Source organism: Crocodylus siamensis, chromosome 2 (assembly GCF_052110815.1).
Source record: "Crocodylus siamensis isolate JL-2025a chromosome 2, ASM5211081v1, whole genome shotgun sequence".
Taxonomy (NCBI): domain Eukaryota; kingdom Metazoa; phylum Chordata; order Crocodylia; family Crocodylidae; genus Crocodylus; species Crocodylus siamensis.
In genome coordinates, this window is record NC_143396.1 from 46831129 (window position 1) to 46850884 (window position 19756).

Sequence of the window (19756 nt, forward strand, 5' to 3'; positions counted from 1 at the left end):
GGTAGCAGGACAAGTGGCCACAGGGTGAATGGGGCTGTAGCAGCACAACCTTTGCTTGCCCTCACTGCTGCCAAGAGCTGTGTCCAGTGTGTCCCTGGACTCTGCAGCAGGTCCTGTCCTCCATTATCCACATTCCCCAAATTCCCTGGCCCATCAGTAGTAGCTTAGCGGGCCTGATGCAGTGCCTCTGGAAGCTAGGGCTGGCCTATGGACTGTATATTTGACACTCCTTTCTTTATTACTCAGTTCTTTACTGGATCTCCTTCTACTTCTGATTAAAGATTTTAATTTCTTCTCTTAATGCATCCTCCCCACGATCGCCTTTCTTGATGATTGTAGTTAACACCATGCTTGTGTCTTGGACCATAGGGTAAGCATTATTCTCAACTAAGACCTCTTTCCTCAGTCCATCCAACCACGCTATGTCTGCCTTGTAAATTTTGTCTGCATATCATCTTTATGATTATGGTCTCTCTCACAGAGCTAAACTTACCATCTAGGCTTCCATTTCACATCTCACTTCCTGCAATATCCTTTACTCTGACTTGATACATGTAGTCTTGTCCCGTTGCTTTGCATCCAAAATGCTGTTACAAAAGGTAATTTCCCCTGTTTGTCACTTTGACAGTGCTCCCCTCTCTTTTTGGGTGCCTCGACTGGGTCTCTCTTTTTTCTGTTGTGTTAACATGAGCTATTTCCCTTTATTTTTAAGGTCCTTCACATCCTATGCCCACTCTACCTTGCATCGCTGATCTTGTACTGCATTGTGATATGTGCCCCCTCTCAGCCCACAATGCCAGTTTCCATTGCTCATTTGTTAGATTTTCAAATAATCACCTTTGTTGTTTCCTTCATGGCACCCTGCTTGCTAATTCATTATCTACCTTCAGATTCCTTCTTTAATCTCTCATTTGCTGTGCTGCCTGTAAACGACACTTTAAAGCGGGTTTCAAATGGGTTAAATGTCTTTTGAACTGCTTTAATAGCATTGCTGTTTGCACATTCGGCAGCATATTCCACGTTAATTGCAGCCGCTGTAGCACGTTTGGTGGCATAATGCGCCTTGAATGACTTTGGAATGCAGCAAATGACTTTGGGGTGCTGCAAAGTAAAGCATCTCTGAGGAGTTTTAATTTCCTACTCTACAGCCACGGAGGGAAGCACTGCGGTCCAGGCAGCCCAGCAGCAGCCTGGGAAGACAGGCTTCACAGAATGGGGTGGGGGGAAAGCAATGAGGCTGATTTTTTTTTTTTTTTTCCCCCCGCAAAAGCCTGCCTGAGCTGTGTGGTGGCCCAGTGCTTCCCTCTGGCTACGGTGTCCCCTGGGACTGGCCGAGTTGGGTCCCTGTGGGCAGGTGCTGTCTGGCAGGGGACTACCGCTGCTGCGGAGGGAAGCACCAATCCCTCCTTCCCCCCTCCACCACACTGCAGCTCAGGGACTGTTCTACTCTCCAGCACCTTGCTCTACCCTCCTGCAGCTGGAGAGACAGGTAAGGATCGGGTGGACATGAGCGTACCCAGCACAGGGGTTTACTTCGCCCTAAATTGAAGTGGTGTTTTAAAAAAAACACCACTTCAGTTTAGAGAGAATTAAACCCTCATGTTGTGTACAGAGGCCCCTAATCTGCTATGATTGCTGCCTGCCATGTGAGCTGGTGTTGCACTATCAATTTGTGCTTCCTTGTTTGTATCTATCTGTTGTCTCCTGTTCTGTGTATGTAACATAACCTCTGTGCAATAGTTAAGGTCATTCCTATCTGTATCTGTTCAGTGGAATCTTTGTTTATGATGAGTGTTTCTGGGCATGACCATAATACATGAAATTAAGCACTACTTTACTTCTAATACAAATAGAAATGTTCCATTGATTTGAATGGATACTGAATCAAGGCAGTGATGCATTTAGAGAAAACACACTTCAGCATCAGAGGCCCTATCCTATTTTATTCCTACCAAATAAGGAGATTTAATAGATCAACATTTTCAAAAGCAGTCCCTGATTTTGGGTGCCCAGTTTGAGTCTCTTTGGGGCTCAGTTTTTGGAGAGGCTGAGCATTCAAATGTCTTTGGAGTCCATGGAGATGCAGTTTTTAAGTACAGTGCAGTCAGAAAAAATGTCAATCTCAGTATTTTTAGGGTTGAATTTTCAAAGGAACCTGACAGCTATATGACTCTTACTGAGTTTGTGTGCTTTTTGAGTGTCTGGTTTCCTTTGAAAGCTCACCCGTAAGTTTCTGAAAAAGGAGAAGAAAAGTGCTATTGCAAGAGACTACAGATACTCAAAAATGGAGATATGGCCCAATATTGAAAAAGGAACAGAGATTCTGAACTTCTGTGCGCCAGAGGAGTTTCCTGTGTTTGCAGTATGATGTAGATCAAAGTTGGTATATATATAAATACATTGTGTAACTTCCAAAAATATTTATGATTATATGCCAGAATTTATAATGGAAGGTTTAGAGTACTTTTGATCAAGATCTTTATATATCAGGTCTTTGCATATGTCTCTCACTTGGAAAGACATTAAGACCACGTGGCATTTCATGACTTCTCATCACTTGTTTGCTTTCTCTAACTGCAGCGATTTAAGTGAATCCATGCCACTTTATGATAGCTAAAGGGGTATGTCTACTTTGCATGGTGTAGTGCAGGGGTCAGCAACATCTTTGAGCAGAGTGCCAAAAACACTTACCACCTCAACATGCAAGATGTTGGTGTGCCCAGGGCAGATGGTGGGGGAGCTGCAAGGGGCCTGATCCTTGTTGTGGTAATATAGCCCTGGTCCCTTTTCCACCATCCACCTCAAGGTGTGCATGCCAAGAAAAGTGCTTTTGCGTACCACACTCTGGCACCCATGCCAGCGGTTGCCTGACCCTTGTGTAGTGCAATGGAGAGGTACCCAAGTTAGTTCAGCAGTCTGCTTGAAGAATGTGAAGAAACAAGGTAAATTAAGTCGGGCAGAGGGCTGCATTTGTGCAGTTATATTACTTCAAAGCAACCAAGGAAACAAGTCAAAGATGCATTATACTACTACTCTGAGGCTAATGGATAGTTGTGGGTAATAAATGTGAAGTAACGTAAGTAATGTGCTAGTTTGACTTTTATTTGGAATTGATAGGCTGAGAGAGGCAATTTGTATGAAAAAGAAACATGTTGACTTGAACAAAAAATTATAGGAAACATGTTGGTTTTGAATGAAATAATAATAAATCAGAGTATGAGACTAACTTCTTCTTTCATACAGCTGACATGGAACAACAATTATATAAGTCCAGTTTAAGGTAGTTACCAGTCTAATGCTCTTGAGGAAAGGAAATGCATCTGCAATGTCACCATCAAATTTGTATAGAGGACAGAGTGTTGTTATGTGGTTCGTAGCTTGATCAGGATTGCCACAGTCACACTTTGAAGAACTCCTAATACATCCAGTGACTGCAGCAGCTATTCCCAATTTGGATCTGATTTAGAGCCTTCCACGTTTTTCGTGGAATGTCAAAACCAGAAGTCTTTATTGTTGGGTTGGAAATTAGATGTTTATTCTGGATGGTGGCTTCATGCTGTGCTTTCCTCCAAGTTAATGCACTGTCGTGTCCTACAAGGGCTAGTACACGTGCCTACAAAGGTTTCTAGGAGACCAAGTGGTGACCTGGGAGGTGCTTCTCCTCTGTATGAATGGAGAGGTCTGGGTTGTCATCAGGGATCCAAGTTTTCTGTTTCTGATGGGAATATGGAAAAAAAAAAACATGGACTTTAACTAACATGAAAAAAATCTGTGTTTTTCGCAAAGGGGAAACGCACAGATTTTCCATTTTTGGAAAGAACTCTCTGCAGGCTGGCAGAACTCCAGTCTGCAAGGAGCTGGAGAGAGAGGGAGAAGGGTGGTCAGACAGGGGGCGCCATGTGCATGTGCACGCTCACACACGTACATGGCCACCAGGCAGCCTGGAGAGCAGCTCCTGCAGGTAAGTCTGGTGGGGGGGAAGGAGGATTGAAGCCCCCATGGTGAGGGGTGCCCCAGCTGAGGCAGCGCGTGGGGCTTAGGTCACCCATAGGACCTCACCGGGGAGCAGGATGGAGTCTTGGGTGACTCATCTGGGCAGGGAGCTGGCTCCCTGCTGCTGTGTGCACTCTTGGAGGGGGGACATGAGGAGCATGTGCCCCCTAGATTGGTGTGTAGGGTAGGAGCAGGCTGCCTGCTGTGGGCTCAGCCTCCCTGTCCTGCTGCCTTCCCCAGCTCCCTCAGGGCCTTTGCAGCTCAGCAGGTGGGACCCAGTGTGGCAGGGCAGAGTGGGGCCATGCAGGGAAGCTCGTTGCTGCTGCAAGCCTAGTGCTGCCTTGGCAAAGTGCTCCCTGCCCACCTGTTGGCAGCAGGGGCAGTGGCACAGAGTTGTGCCTCTTGCTGCTGCCACATGGGGACGGGGTGCATTGCCATGGCAGTGCGAGGCTTGCAACAGAGTTGAGGAGTTTCACCTGGCCCCATCTGCCCTGCTGTGCTGGGTCCTGCCCACTGGGCCCCAGAGGGAGGGCAGCAAGGCAGAAAGCCTTGAGTTCACAGCAGGGAGCCTGCACCCACCCCAAGGGGTCCACTCAAGACATGCTGCCCATGGGGGAGGTAGAACTAGGCCCCATACTCCACTATGCTGCAGCAGCCACCGCCTCCCACAGGTGGCAGCTGAAGCTCAGGTGCTGCTCTGGAGGGCAGGGGACTGAGAATCCGGGTCCCTGGCCCTATAGCCCTGGCAGCCGGGGGCCTCCTCCAACAGGGCTGGGGGAGGCAAGGAGTTATGGGTGGGCAGTGAGGGGCCTGGACCTGCTGGGGAGGCTGGAGGTAGTAAAGGAGGGGCCTGGACCTGCTTCCTGGTGAGCTAAGGGGGCAGGGGGAGCTCTTATTTTTTCCATGATTAAAAAACACCCCAAAATCAAATGCTAACATATTTATAGGTATTTAGAATTTATTAAGATGGTAGAGGCACTGGTAGGCTTCAAAATTGCTTTAAAATTGTAAATAAATCAATAAAACTTTGTGTTCAATTGATACCTATATATGTAGTGGCATTTCCTTTTAATCGCACATTTTGGGGTTTTTAAATCAGAGAATCTTTTTTTTTTTTTTTTTTTTTTTAAATGGAGAAAACCAGGATCCATGGTTCTCATTCATGTGGACAGCCTCTCTATATGTAGTTTTGTCACATCAGATATCTGGAGGAGTAATATTGGCCAGCACTGGTAACCACTGAATCAGTGTAGATTTCAAGGTTGCAGAATTTAACTTAGACATCCATGTATTTGGTATGAGTCCTATAGCTCAGGCACGTACACAGTACTTGACCATTTAAGAAGGTCAAGTTGTGGCAGAGCTTAGAGCCTGGCTTCCCTTCCACAAGGGGCAGCATGAGAAGACCACCTATGCCCCTGACTTCCTAAGCCTGGCCCCCAGAGCCCTGTAGTCACTCACGGCGTGGTCCAGACTACTCCTAGCCGCATCATTCATGCCCACATGGACAAGGTCTGTGGGATAGTAGCATAGGGCCGCTGCAGGACAAATCAGGTCAGTTGGTGGTTGATGCAGACAAAAATGCAGAGCTCTTCAATGAGTTCTTCGCTTCAGTATTCCTTAATACTGACCAAGACAATCCCCCCACCTTGAATACAGACTGCCAGAAAGTTAGTACTGGCTTAGTTAAAGAGCACTTGGAAGTGCTGGATGGGTACAAATCAGCCAGCCCAGATGACCTCCATCCATGGGTGCTGAAGGAATTGGCCAGTGTCATTGCTGAGCTGCTGGCACAGCTGTTTGAGCCGTCATGGTGCTCTGGACAGGTTCCTGAGGACTGGAAAAAGGCCAATGTGGTGTCCATTTCTAAGAAGGGGAGAAGGGAGGAGCCAGGTAACTTTAGGCCAGTCAGTCTTACCTCTATCCCTGGGAAAATACTAGAAAAAATCATGAAAGTGTGTATTTGTGAAAGCCTAGCAGATGAAACGATGCTGAATGGAAACCAGGGCAGGTTTGTTGCAGGTAGATCCTGCCTGACAAACCTTGTAGCCTTTTGTGACCAGGTCACACGCTGCCTTGACACAGGAGCGGAAGCCAATGTCATCTACTTGGATTTTAGGAAGACTTTTGACACAGTTTCACATCCTGTTCTCATAGAGAAGCTAATGGGCTGTGGAGTGGATGCCTGCACAGTCAGGTGGGTGGCTAACTAGCTTAGGGACTGCACCCAGAGAGTGGTGGTTGACAGGTCACTTTCAACCTGGAAGGAGGTGGGCAGTGGGGTCCTGCATGGTTTGGTCCTTGGGCTAGTATTATTTAATATCTTCATCAGTGATTTTGATGAGGGTGTGTTTGAGCACCCTCTCCAAGTTCACAGATGATACCAAATTATTGGACAAAGTTAATACACTAGAGGGCAGGGAGCAGTTACAGGTTGACCTGGACAGGTTAGATCAGTGAGCAGAACATAATAGGATGCAATTCAACAAAGATAAATGTAAGGTACTCCACCTAGGAAGGAGGAATCCCCAGCACACATGCAGGTTGGGGTATGTCCTCAGCAGCTCATAGTTGACTTCAAGATGAACATGAGCTGGCAGTGCAACAAGGCCATCAACAAAGCCAATTGCACCTTGTTGTATATTAGCAGATGCATGACCAACAGATCAAGGGAAGTAATGATCCCCCTCTGTGCAGCACTAGTTAGGCCGCAGTTGGAGTACTGTGTCCAGTTTGGGGCGCTGCACTTAGAGGGACACGGAAGATCTGGAAAGGGTTCAGAGGAAGGCCACCCGTATGATTAGTGGTCTCTGTGAAAGACCCTACGAGGAGTGGTTGAGAGATCTGGATCTCTTCAGCTTATACAGAAGACGGCTGAGGGGTGACCTTGTGGCTGCCTATACATTTATCAGGGGAGGACAGGAGGGAATTGGGGATGCACTATTTACCAGAGCGCCCCAGGGAGTAACTAAGAATAATGGGTGCAAACTAGTGGAGAGTAGATTTAGGTTAGACATTAGGAAAGAATTTTTTACAGTAAGGGTGGCCAGAGTCTGGAATGGGCTTTCAAGAGAGGTGGTCTTATCACCATAGTTGGAGGTCTTCAAGAGGAGGCTTGACAGTCACCTGGCTTGGGTCGTCTGACCTTGGTCCTCTTTCCTGCTAGGGGCAGGGGGTTTAGACACAATGATCCGTTGGGTCCCTTCTGACTGTAGAATCTATGAATAGTAATCAGAGGGCCTGATGAGGTTTGAAATCCTCGCAGTGATGTTCCGCATCCTGGCTCCCGGTAGGTAGCAACAGTGATCTGTGGGATCCAGTTGACAGATGGGTCCCTCCATGCCTCTCAGGAAGGAGTCACCTACCACAATGACCCGGTGTCTCTTCCTCCAGCTGCTTGGTTGTTGCGCAGCCTGCCTGGTTATTGAAGACGTGTCTTGCCCTGCAGCTGCTTTTTCTGCATCATCCTCCAGTGCTGCCAGGGCTTTGTATCTGTTCCCCAGTTGCATTGGGAAAGCAGTCACAGCTGCATGCTGTCTAGCTGTGGAGGTGACCGTCCTCCATTCAGCTGTTCTGGGACTCTCCCATGATGTCTCTGCGCTAGGTGAATTTTGCTAATTCACTCTGTTAAAAGAATAGGTCAGGAAAATCTTTGACAGATGCTTGAGCTAGTTACATAGGTCAGCAGATGGGATTTTAGGTGCAGTTGTATCCTGTAATTAGAAGGAGGAATGTTATGATTTTTATCAGAAAGATATTGTGGGGAGAGAGCATTCTTTTCAAGCCAGTGATCTTTGACATTTAGAAAGGGTTTGAAACCCCCTAGCTGAGAATTCTCATAATATAGACTAGCTCTGTCTTAATAGAAAGACTTTTGGGTGGGCCACTTAACCTCCAAGTTGCTATCATGCAACATCCCATTGATATGGATATATCATAGTTTCAGTAAATTAAAAATTATCGTTAAGTTGTGGGTTTTCAACGATGTAAGTTAGCGCTTGCAACAAGAGAGAGTGAGTCAGGGCTATGACTCCTCACGGCTGTTTTTGTCAATCAGTTGAATGGTTCTCATTCAAGTCACACAACGAAACATTAAGGTTAAACCCCCCGGCTGAATCACAGGGAGGTTAGTAAGTTTTATGTGATGAATTCTAAAATGCAGAATACCATATTTCTCTGAATTGGTGCTAACAATTTCCCTTTATTCCCTTGAGTAGGAGTCTGGACTAGATGACCAGCCTTATGTTTCCTATACTTCTTTATATCCTTAATGCATTGTGCATTTGTATGTACATATCCAGTAGCTCTAAAGAGTTATTACATATTGTCACAAATGCTTCAGTATTGTACATGATGAGCACATAGAAAAAGTTCATGTAATGAGAAATTAAACTTCCAAGCAATGCTTGGTTGTTTGGTTTTTGTTGTAATTTGTAATTGCAACAAAAAAATAATTTGTTGTAATTTGTAGTAATCAAGGATCTTGAAGAAAGGAATGTAATTCAAGCTTTTATTAAAAATATTACATGGGTGCTACAGAAACATCATCTGGCAGGGGTGAAAATAATGTGACAGGGTCTGCACAGAATCAAATAAGAGACAGGGGGCTAACCTAAAGAACATGTGCTACAAGTGGCACTGGTAACCTGTTGCATGTGGCGTGTAGCAGATTGGAGAGGAGATAGGCAGCACAGTGGAGAGGGATAAGGCAGAGCGCGGAAAAATGAGCAGTAACTCGGTCAGGGAGCACGAGGCAAGGAGCAGACTGGGTAAGGGAAAGGGATCAGAGTGGCATTTGCGGAAGATACAGAACTAATTTGAGGTGTACCTGCCAAAAAAGTTGACCCCATCTAAACTAAAGGATGGCCTGTGAGCCAGGGCATGCATAAAAGCTAAGGCCACGATTCTGCTGCATGTAGAGCAGGGTCTGTTAAAGGGCTTCCCCTGAAGAGAATGTGCTGATCGACTTGGAGAAGCTCAGAGGTATGCATGCATTATGATTGTTTTAAAATATATTTTTGTAGAATGGTCAGATAATGCTAGAAGGCTTCATTGAAAATATGCTGTAAGTGTTCAGTCGCACAAAAAATAACTAACTAGGAAGAAATCCTCACTGATTTGCCCTACTTCAGTAGAACATAAAATAAAGTCTTGTTCTGTTTCCTATCCTGTTTTATAGTGATTTGTAAGCAGTAACTTAAGACATTGTTTTCTCGAAGGGAAAGGAAAACTTTTTGTGTTTTTAAATTTCCTGGACAGCTTCCTGCTTCACATGGCCATGTAAAAAGGATAGTCTTTGCAATGTAGGTCTCAGCAGTTGTATGGAAAATGATCAGGCTCAGGTTCCCAGTCAAATTAGTAGGATTGTGATGTGAGAGAGAACATATTAGACTGGTGTAGTTTTCTTGGCAATTTTATTAAGGGAGCAATAATGTCCAACTGGAAATGAAGCATTTCCTTTGTCTTTATATGATAACCATTTAAAATGTAAACATACACACTGACTACATGGTGCTTATTAAACTGTGAATGTTATATAGTTGGCTTTAGAGTTATTTATACAGTATAATGTAGAAATGTTTTATTTGATGGTTTCCTCTCTTTAACTTGCCTACAGAAGACTTACTTCTATAAAATTCTTCTCTGGTATATTGTAGTTTCACGTCTGGTAGTGAAGGCAGGTGGCAAGAGTCAGCAGAAGTTTTCTACAAAAAAGAATCCATTTGTGGTCAACTGCAAGACATTTTTCCTAGTCTTACAAAACCCAGGAGCTGTTTTTGATGTTTTGGAGGGCTGTCTACTGGATGAAAGACCTTTTGAATCTCGTATTAACTATTAATGTGCATGTAGACACAGTGGACTCTTGAAACCATGGAGACATTGACATAGATAGCAGCCAGTGACATCTTGAGCTTGGTATTGTATAGACCCCTTTACAACAGGGTTAAATTATATGGGGGCAAAACACCCAGGTCCTGGCTATACTAATGTCATCACTGCTATTACCACAAAGTAGAGCTAACATAGAGATGAATTACCTTGGTCAATTTGCACGTAGCATGCTGACTTCCTTTGCTGACAGTTGGACTGTTTACTGTATTTACTCAATTAGAAGATGAGGTTTTTCCCCCATTTTACATGGAGACAAAAACCTGTCACCACAATGGAGCATGAGGTAGAGCTGCAGCTCCAGCAACAGCTCCAGTCCCTACCCTTCTGCTTCTGCATGCCCTGCCTCTCCTCCTCTGTAGCCCCCAGTCCCCCTCCCTCCCATACCTCATCTCCCTCTCTCTCTTCCTTGGCTGCACTCCTCCTTACCTTTGTCCTGTCCCAGCAGGCTCTGTCCTTGCTGAAGCCAGTCCCATAGCAGCAGTGGCAGGGAACTGACACTTCTGTTCTAGGCCAGCCCTGTAGGTCCTTGCTACTGTTACAGGGCCAGACTGGAGCCGTAGGCCCTGGGCTGCAGCAGGGACAGAGCCTGCCAGTGCAGAGTGAAGGTAAGAGGGGTGAGGGGAGATGGGAGGAAAGGCAGGGGGCAGGTATCTGAAGCTGCAGGTGGCAGAAGTAGCATGGAAGAGGGAGGAGAGGAGGAATTGGGGCAGCCTGAGGATTGTGGGGGAAGAGGGGGGGCCAGCACAATGGGGTAAGTGGGGGAGGGGACAGGCAGCAGGGGGAAGCTGTCTGCCTGTCTGGCTGCCTGCCACCTGTCCCCTACCACCTTGCATTGCCTTCCCTATTACTGCCCCCCCTGCCCCGTCTAACCAGGTACCCCCTCCTCCACTGTCCGCCATTGCCTGCTTCATTAGTACCCCCTTATCACCTCCCCCCCACCATTGCCTGCAGTAGCAAGGGGGATGAATTTAAGATAATTTCAAATAATTAAATTACAGACATGGAAAATTATAATAAATTTATGAATTTTCCATGTGTAGACTCTAACTATTGGGGGGGGGGCATCTTATATTCAGGTAAATGCAGTAATACTTACATCGTTCCAGTGGTTTGGAGGAAAACATACAAAGCCAAAAATACTTGGGAATCATGAAATATGTAACCTATTCCATAATTTTAAGCTTTGGCATTAAAATATTTATTTTCAGAGTTTAAAAACCTGTCTCATTTGCTGAATATCAGTCACTGTAAACGTCCATGCCCGGAACAATTCACGTGTCCTCTCCTTTTTATCTTATGAGGCTGGTATTATTTATTTTATATGTGGGACTTGAGACCAAGCTAAGTTTAGAAAGGAAAATTAAGTGTTGTAGGTAGTTGCTGAAAAACTCAGGGCAGCTACCATCCCTGGTTGATTTAATCAATGGGAATTCAGTTTATACTGTGCTAATAAGGAAAAATGATCAAAGGGCCAAAGTTTGCCCGGAATGGCACTGTTGGATGACCTGGCAGGTGAATTTTCTCTACCAAGCATCTGACTATCTAGGGTAGAACTGGATAGGCCTGTCTTGAGGAGGAATCCTGGGATGCCTCTGGGTGATGTTTCAGAAAGGTGCATCGGGTATCGCTTGCCGGTATGGCCTGCTGGCCACAGCCTGGCATCATCTACTATATTCTGATGGTATATGTGAACCAGAAAAGGAACTGACTATTATGGGAATCATTTTATAGATCAGTGGCTGAACAGAAAATAAAAAAATGGATATCTGAAATAAAATTTTGTTTTTGTTTAAAAAAAATACAGATCAAACTAAAATGTTTCACTTGAGACGATTTTTTTATTTCTGACTTCTTTTTAAAAATGAAATCAAAGGACACTTAGAAACAAAGGGCTAGATTCACAAGGGGATTTAGGTGCCGTTCAGAAAAGAGGCTCCCAGGTGCAGGGCTCAACCATGCATAGCTGGGGCTGAGTATCCCACAGCTGAGGAGACCCTCAGTCCCGGCAGTGGTGGGGTGTTGCCTGGACAGAGAGTCCTGTCAGGTGCAGGACTCACCACTCGGGCAGCTGTGGGGCACTTCCACAGCTGTGAGTCTGGTCAGCCACAGGACACAGTTGTGGGAGCTTGCTACTTGCCAGTGCAGGGGGGAGTCTGGGATGGCAATCCTGGGCTTCCTTTGCATCAGTAATAAAGCGTAATAGGATCTGATCCTGGGTCCCATAATCACACCTCCTGCCATGTATGTGTGGCATGGCAGGAGGTGTGACTGGGTGGATTGTTTATCAGATCCTATCATACCTTTACCTGAACATCTAGAGGGGCTCTTGGAGACTAGATGGTTCACAGAGGCATGAGCTTTTGCAGACAACCTTTGTCAGATGCTGTGAATGGACTACACTGTATTAATGTGATGCTGCCTTTTATTAAGTTGTTTAAAGATTGGTACAAAGACCTTGTCCCCTCCATAACTATTCAGCAATTCAAAAGGTGTAGCAGTTTCCTGTGGAAAGTGGCATATAAGAAGTAGCAAGCCTCCAGCAGCCAATATGAATTTCTAATAAGACCACTGCTATCTCAACCAAGGATTGATTATGACAAGATCTGAACTTAAATGACTAGGGCAGTGGTGGCCAGCTTTCTTGGCAGGTGTAGTGCTGCAAGTTAAGTCTTGCCCCCTCCCCAAGTACCACTCTGATTCTTGCCCTCCTGAGATCCTGGAATGGAGGTAGGGGGGCTTGAACCTCTGGGTGCACAAAGCAGGGGAGGGTTAAGATGCTGTAGCAGGAGGAGGTGGCACCTGTCACCTCTTGCAGCAGCATCACATCTTCACTCTACTCTACAGAGTGTTTCACTCTGGCAGGTATTACATTTATGGCATGATTAACAAGTTAATTGCGCCATAATATACCACATGCCACACACAGCTAATTTAGGATATCAGTAGCACGTAGGACATATTGGTGGTTGGTTTGTGAAGGATTTTAAATTGACTATGTGTCCAGATCAGTGCCCTCCCCACTGATGCCAGTAATCAGCTGATTGTTGGCATTGACTGGAAACTTATAACCCCATCAGGGTCTTTTCCTCTGTCCATTGCTGCTGCTGTGTCCTGATTCTGATCCTTAACACTTTTCTTCCCCTAGAATCACACAAAGTTAAGATTGGAAGGGACCTCAGGAGGTCATCTTGTCCAACCTCCTGCTCAAATCAGGACCGTCCCCAACTAGATCATCCCAGCCAAAGCTTTTTCTAGATGGGTTTTGAAAACCTCCAAGGATGGAGCTTTTACCACCTCTCTGGGTAACCTGTTCCAGTGTTTTACTAGCTTCCTAGTGAGAAAATTCTTCCGAATGTGTAACCTAAACGTCTCTTGCTGCAACTTGAGACTGTAACTCCTTGTTTTGATCTGCTTCTGCCTCCAAGCTAATTCCTTGGATTACTCCTCCTTCCTCTATCATATCCAGAAGTGTAAAGAGGGATAGGTGAGCGAACAGGGCAGGTGTTCTGGGTCTTGCGAAAGAAATGTACCTCTGCTCTGGCTGCATTTTCTGTTAGCTCAGTATATCACATCATGGGGCACTCTAGGAATTGTAGCTCTCTAGAGTGGCAGTAGAGTTTGGGGAGGGTTTTGGTGCAAATAATTTGACTTATCTTAATTTAAGCACCTGACTAATTTGGTATCTAAATGTTTTAAGCATATGCTTGTTGAACTGGAGGAATATGTATAGAGAAAGGGTGTTCAACTCCTGGCCTGCAGGCCAGATCCAATCTGTGGAGCCATGGCATCTGGCCCACAGAGCTCCTCATGGGTTGGGAAATTTGGCAGCACGGGAGTGCTGGCAATTTTAATACTGACACCTCTCTGCCTACTGCCAAATTTCCCGTCTTGCATCTGAACTGGGGCTGGGCCATGCCCCCCCTCCCCCCAAATCCTCCCCTCCTCTGGACACACAGTTGCATGGGCCACTAGCCATATCTGGCCTGTGGACATGCTACACACTGCCTATCTGAACTGCAGGGCAAAAAGGTTGAGCACCACTGGCATAGAGATTCATACCTTATAGTCTCTACCGTAAAGTCTGTAGGTGAGCTAAAATCGTATTTGCCTTTTTGCTTTTCTTGCATCACAGTTTTTAATGCATTAATCATTCATTTTCTGTGGAATGGATTATTTGGCAACTTAATTCTCGTTAGATAAACAGATATATATTTTTTTCTGTTTACCACAAAACAGCAGCTGTTGCATTCAGTTATTACCCATCTGTCTTAATTAAAATAGTTCTTCACTTCTCCTTAAAATCACTTCCAGGCTGAAGACATCTGACCTTTAATATGTGCTTTGTATAAATTCCAGGAGTGAGTGTTTTTATTTTAGTTTTATTCATTTTTTTTTTTTTAATTATTTAACTGGAGCAAAAAGTAGTGATTTTCCTGTATTTCGAACAGAAAGTCAGTCCTGGGAAAATCTGTTTTTGCTTTCAAAACACTGAATGCCATGGAGAAACACAAACCTGCACAGGCATAAAATTATTTTTGTTTTCTAATAATTAATGCACAGAGTAGATTGGTAATTGATACCCTTGTAAGCCAATAAAAACAAACATCAAGAAGTTTTAGAAGCCAGTTTGACTTTAATAGATTAACCAAAAGTATTTTAAGGCTTTGCTTATAGATTTCATTTATAACCCTTTTTCACTTACCTTTTCAATAAATACTTCCAATAAATGTCCATTTAAACACTTCAGAAATAGTACAATTTACGAAAATAACTGCACATTTTACTTGAGACTATTGTATTGCTGGGTTAATAAATCTTATAGTTGTTAATAGTTGTCATATATTGCATTTAGAACATCTTTTATGTGAACATGTGTTTCTCTTGGTTTGTATTTCTTCTGTTCACCAGTCCTACCCTGCACATTTGATAACTTGATAAAGCATGTCCATATTTAAGTAATAGTGATTAAGTAAGAAATTACTTTTTGTTTATCCTGCTGTTCCATACTTTGTTTTGTGTTTGGGGGAGCCGTTTCTGATCATCCGTAGCCGTTTATCTGTGTCTGCTAATTACATATTGGAATAAAGAAAGTTAGCCAGAGAAGACTTAAGTATTCTAGAAAGCCAAAATTATGTATGCATGGGGAAAATCATGTCATTAATAAAGAGATTCCTTTCTTCCATCTACAAATCACTGTAGGTATGCTATTGTGAACATAATTACGTCTGTAAAAAGCTAATTATATCTGCAAATGGTACCTTTATCTGCATCTAGGTCCCTGCAAACTGCTGACTGGAGATGCACAAATAGAGTCCAAAGTTCTTTTTAAAAATCTGTGCCTGGCATGGATTAAACTAATTTGGTATAAGGCACATTTGCTCTTTATTTGCATTTCTTTCTCTCTCTCCTCCACTCATTCTCACCCGTTCGTATTCTGGAATAAGGATGTCTACGCAGGGAGATAGGAATGCCTCTTTTGGAATAACTTCTAATTTAGGCAAGTCCTTAACACTAAATGTCAAATGTTTGATCTGTTCCTGGGAAAAATTCTTCCTACTGTTTTTTTGTTTTTGTTTTTTTTCCTGAACATCACTATAGGGGCTAAGAAAACATAGTCTCCAGAACCAGTCTTCTATTACTGGTCTTCCTGATCTCAGCACTTTGTCATGCATGTCCCCCACACTGTGAATGGAAAGGCCATCAATGAAGACAGTGAATTCTCGGAATTGAAGATTACAGAATAAACCTGGAAATGTTGATCTTTGTATTGTAGGATGTTGCTGGACTTCTCCCAGTTATGTACTGCAGGAAAGAAGAGCAGTGCAGCAGTAATTAACCTGTTTATTTTCCTGTGAAAATTTATATCAAGAAACAGCAGAGTTTATACGTACCTTGGCTTGCCGCAGAATTTAAGCAGTTTGTCCAAGCAATGTTTACAATTAACCCAGTGATGTAGTTCTTACTAGGGCAAAGGTCTCATTGTAGTAATAATGATGTTGCCTGGAGAAGGACTGCATGACTGATCTTAATATGTTTTATAGTTAGAATATGTTTCATCTTCAGAGTACTGCACAGATGTTTAACTAACTAATATTTACCTGTCCTGTGAGGCCGTTAAGTATTATTATCATTTGACAATTGATGGAACTGAGGTACAAAGGAGTTTCTGTAGGTTGTCTTTTCCCTTCTGTTTCTGGGTCACAGAGGAGTCAGGCTCAGAGCCAGCATTAAAACTTGTGAGTTCCTAAAACTTCCTAAGCCTACATGTAGATCTGTGAAGGGCTAGTGGGATTAGGAAAAGCAATTTGAAAAAAGGTTATCATGCTATAGAAGACCCTTGTGTAACTTTTTGTTTTGTTATTTCTTCTTCTGATAATCAACTTACATTTCTTAAAAGGCTAGGGAGCTGATTTGGTACTTGTAGTCAATATCTGTAGTAAATATTAGAACCACGCTGCATCCATCTGTCCAATCAAGATTGAGATGAGCAAATTTGTTAAAAATACCATTCAGATATTTATCTATTTTCCTGACTTTGCCATGTCCAGTGCAGATGTCATAACTGCTGTGTATTTCTCTGTTTGAATGTCTGAATGTCATATTAGTTACAAATTTCTCTAAGACTACAGGAGGAAATACCCTTAAGTACATGCAACACAGGGACTCATCACCCTGGAAAAGCGTAGGCTCAGGGGTGACTTGGTGGCAGCTTACAAGTACAAAAGGGGTGTCCATCAGGAACTGGGAGAACATCTGGTCACTAGGGCACCCCAAAGGAAGAGAAGATCCAATGGTCACACTAGGTTGGATATAAGGAAAAATTTCTTTTCTGTCTGCTGTTGTACTGCAGGGAAGAAGCTGGTGCTGAGCGTGGGGAAAAGTGGCCCCTCACCCGCCCCATGGCCAGCCCCCTGCACTGCAGCCGCTCACAGCCTGCCTGGAGCTGCTTGTGCCTGCTCTGGACAGCCCTGCATAGGTTGCGAGTGCCTGCAACGCAAGGCGCCAGCCATGGGGCAGGCTAGGGGCCACTTTTCCCCATGCTTAGCACCAGCTTCTTCCCTGCTGGTGAGCAGGGAATCGGGGCTGTGCCCTGCCCCCCGCCTGTACCTCGGGGCTGGGGGGGCACTGGGTGTGAGCAGGCAGTGAGCCAGTGGGAGCTCAGGGCCTGCACCAGTGTCCTGGGGCTAGTGCCAGTGGGGCCCAGAACAGGGTGGCAGGAGCACGGGGTCCCAGCTGGCAGGGGCTCTCTGGAGCCAGGCCAGCTCCCCACTCCCTGTTGGTACAGCCCAGCCCAGCTTCACAGACCCCTGCCAGCCTGCACCCTGCTTTGGGCCCCACCGATACTAGACCTGGGACATTAGCAACTTATTTCAGTGTTTCAAAATGTTTTACGAACATTCAGACCAGTGTAGAATGTGTTGGAGTGGCTAGACAGTGTAGAACAGTTAGAGTGCTCTACCATGGCCCAGTGACAGGGATAAGGAGGACAGGCTCCATATTTTATGCTGGTCATCTAAAAAATGTGGTACAAATTAGATTGGCCATGTCACCCAGTTAGGGTGGCCACTGATGCATCCCCAGAGTACAGGACAACCCCTTGGTGACAGGCCAGGACCGTTGGCTCCCTTGGCCAAGCATTGAGAAGTGGGGCCACTGCCTTGGCCAATCGGGATGGAGGGGCAGGGCCACTAGGCCCATTGGTCAATGAGCAGAAAGGAGTGGGGCCTCTACAAAAAGGCCACCTCCCTTTCTTGCTCCTTCCCTGGCTGGATTGTAACCTTGCTTCTCCTGGCTGTGCACTGCTCTGCCTCTAGGCGCAGTCAATAGAATCGCAAGGACAAATGCTTGATATGTATTTCTACCAATGAACTGAAAACCAGGACATTTTTGCAGTCCATTGCTCATTCAGAAATGGACAAGGGACTAAAGGATTACAAACAGGAGGGTCTGGTATAAAGCAGGACCGGTGGTTACCTTATACCCAGTCTAAGTGGTAGCTCTGAACAGGGCAAGAACTAAGAATGCACAAATATACAAAAACAACTTAAGAGTCCCAAAACAGCTCTTGTTTAAACCAGCGTGTAGAAAAAGAGGAATGTATAGTCTGGCTCAGTATCTGAATAAGCCTCATAAGATGTCTAACAATATGTCTTTGTTGCATAGTTCCTTTGTGAGGTGAGGAGATATTATCTCATGGTTCTTTGATCTGAGATGCTTTAGGATTCTTGCTCAGTCCCTTGCACCAGTTGTGGAAGAACTTTTGTGCTCTTGAGAGGAATTGTAGGGAAGGACTACCAGAAGTTGAGGGGGTTTTTTCCCTTGGCCTATGTCCTCCCTGTAATGAAACTGGTTTTAACCTGGGGTAGAGTCTAACCCAGTCAGTAAGCCAGGTGGGCTACTCTAAACATAGACCATCTCCATTCCATGCTCAAACTGGTTTCTGTACAAATGATGGGGGATTGGGCAAAAAGTCAGGTAAGAATTTGAGCTAATGTGTAGTGAAAATGTACTCTACAAGATAAGTCTTTGCATCAAGGACTGTCATTCATCCCAGTCTTATAAAGTTAAATCGAAGCAGAGAGCTGTTAAAGCCGCATAGCTAATTAGTGACATAGCTAAGAATAAACCTTTACGGTCATTGCCTCCAGTCTTCTACTGTAACCCCTAGACATTGTCTTTTTGCTCTATATATGATTTAACTGATGACTCATGCCTCATGCTCAAGGGTGAAGTAATGTTTCCTGACCTCTTTTTGGTTATTTGTTACTCATTGTTTTAATCCCCTGACCATGTAAGTTTTGGAGTTTTTCTTGTTGCTGAACTTCCTTATCTATAAAAGGAAAGAATTGATGTAATTGATGTTTTTCTGAACTGCCAAAGTAAAACCTCTTTTTTTCCCTCCTTTCTCTTTCTTTTTTAACCTTCCAGATGTTTTTCCCTTAATGCCATTGTTGGTTCTTGTTCCAGCTTTCCTGCAAAATCCAACTATGTTTACACTGTTTGAAAAAAAGGACATGTTTGTTTTAAAGGCCAAGGTGATTTCTAGAAAGGGTTGATGGAGTTCAGGAATATATCTCCATGTCTGTATTCAGTTATGGGGAGATGGCTTTTCTGGGTTCTGTAGTGGAGACTTGTCAAAACCCTTCTGCACAATTAAATATTTTTCAGTATATGCTCTGTGCATGCACGCGCGCGCACACATGTGTACTTCTGTTTGCTTTGCTGCTGTCTTAAGTAATGCTTTAGTTCAATCAAAAGCTGAAAGAATGCAAAATGGTATGTTAGAACTGTGTGTGATACACATGCTACAAATATTGGCGTAGGAAATTGCAATGAGATGATCTGCATGTGTAATTCAGGCAGTTCAACCAATATCTGATACTATTAATTTTAAGAAAAAATACTGGTATCTGATAGAAGTTGGGCCTTTTTAACTTATAGCTTTTTGGGTTAAACAGCATATTTCTCTGAAAATGGACGGAGTGTTTCTTAAGTCAGTGTAGTCAGGATTCCCACCCTGAGAAATTACAGAATAAAAAATGACCTCAAAAAGAATGTTTCTTTTTCTGTTAAACAAATTAACATCTCGTCAAAAATATTTTGACTTGGCGATAGAAGAAGCTACTGGTCCAAGAAATATGCAACATTTAACATTAATTTAACAATGACATTTGGTGAGTGGGTAAAATGAAAAATAAAAGAAATTAAGAGAGATTTCATGTTGCTTATAGATTGATTTGTAATAGTTCTTTGTATTCTGGATTATTTTCCTTTCTTTTTTCCTTTTCCTTTGACAAGGTCATGTGAAGTACTTATGCTTCACTGACCTGAATCTCTTCAGTCTCTGCAAGAGGAGACTGAGGGGGGGAAT

The 19756-nt window shown here is 44.1% G+C and overlaps 1 protein-coding gene across 8 annotated transcripts in view; it reads left to right on the forward strand.

The window, feature by feature from the left end:
- Positions 1-19756, forward strand: part of TBC1D1 (TBC1 domain family member 1) — a 182124-nt gene that overhangs the window by 68436 nt on the left and 93932 nt on the right. The gene's annotated exons all lie outside the window — the stretch shown is intronic.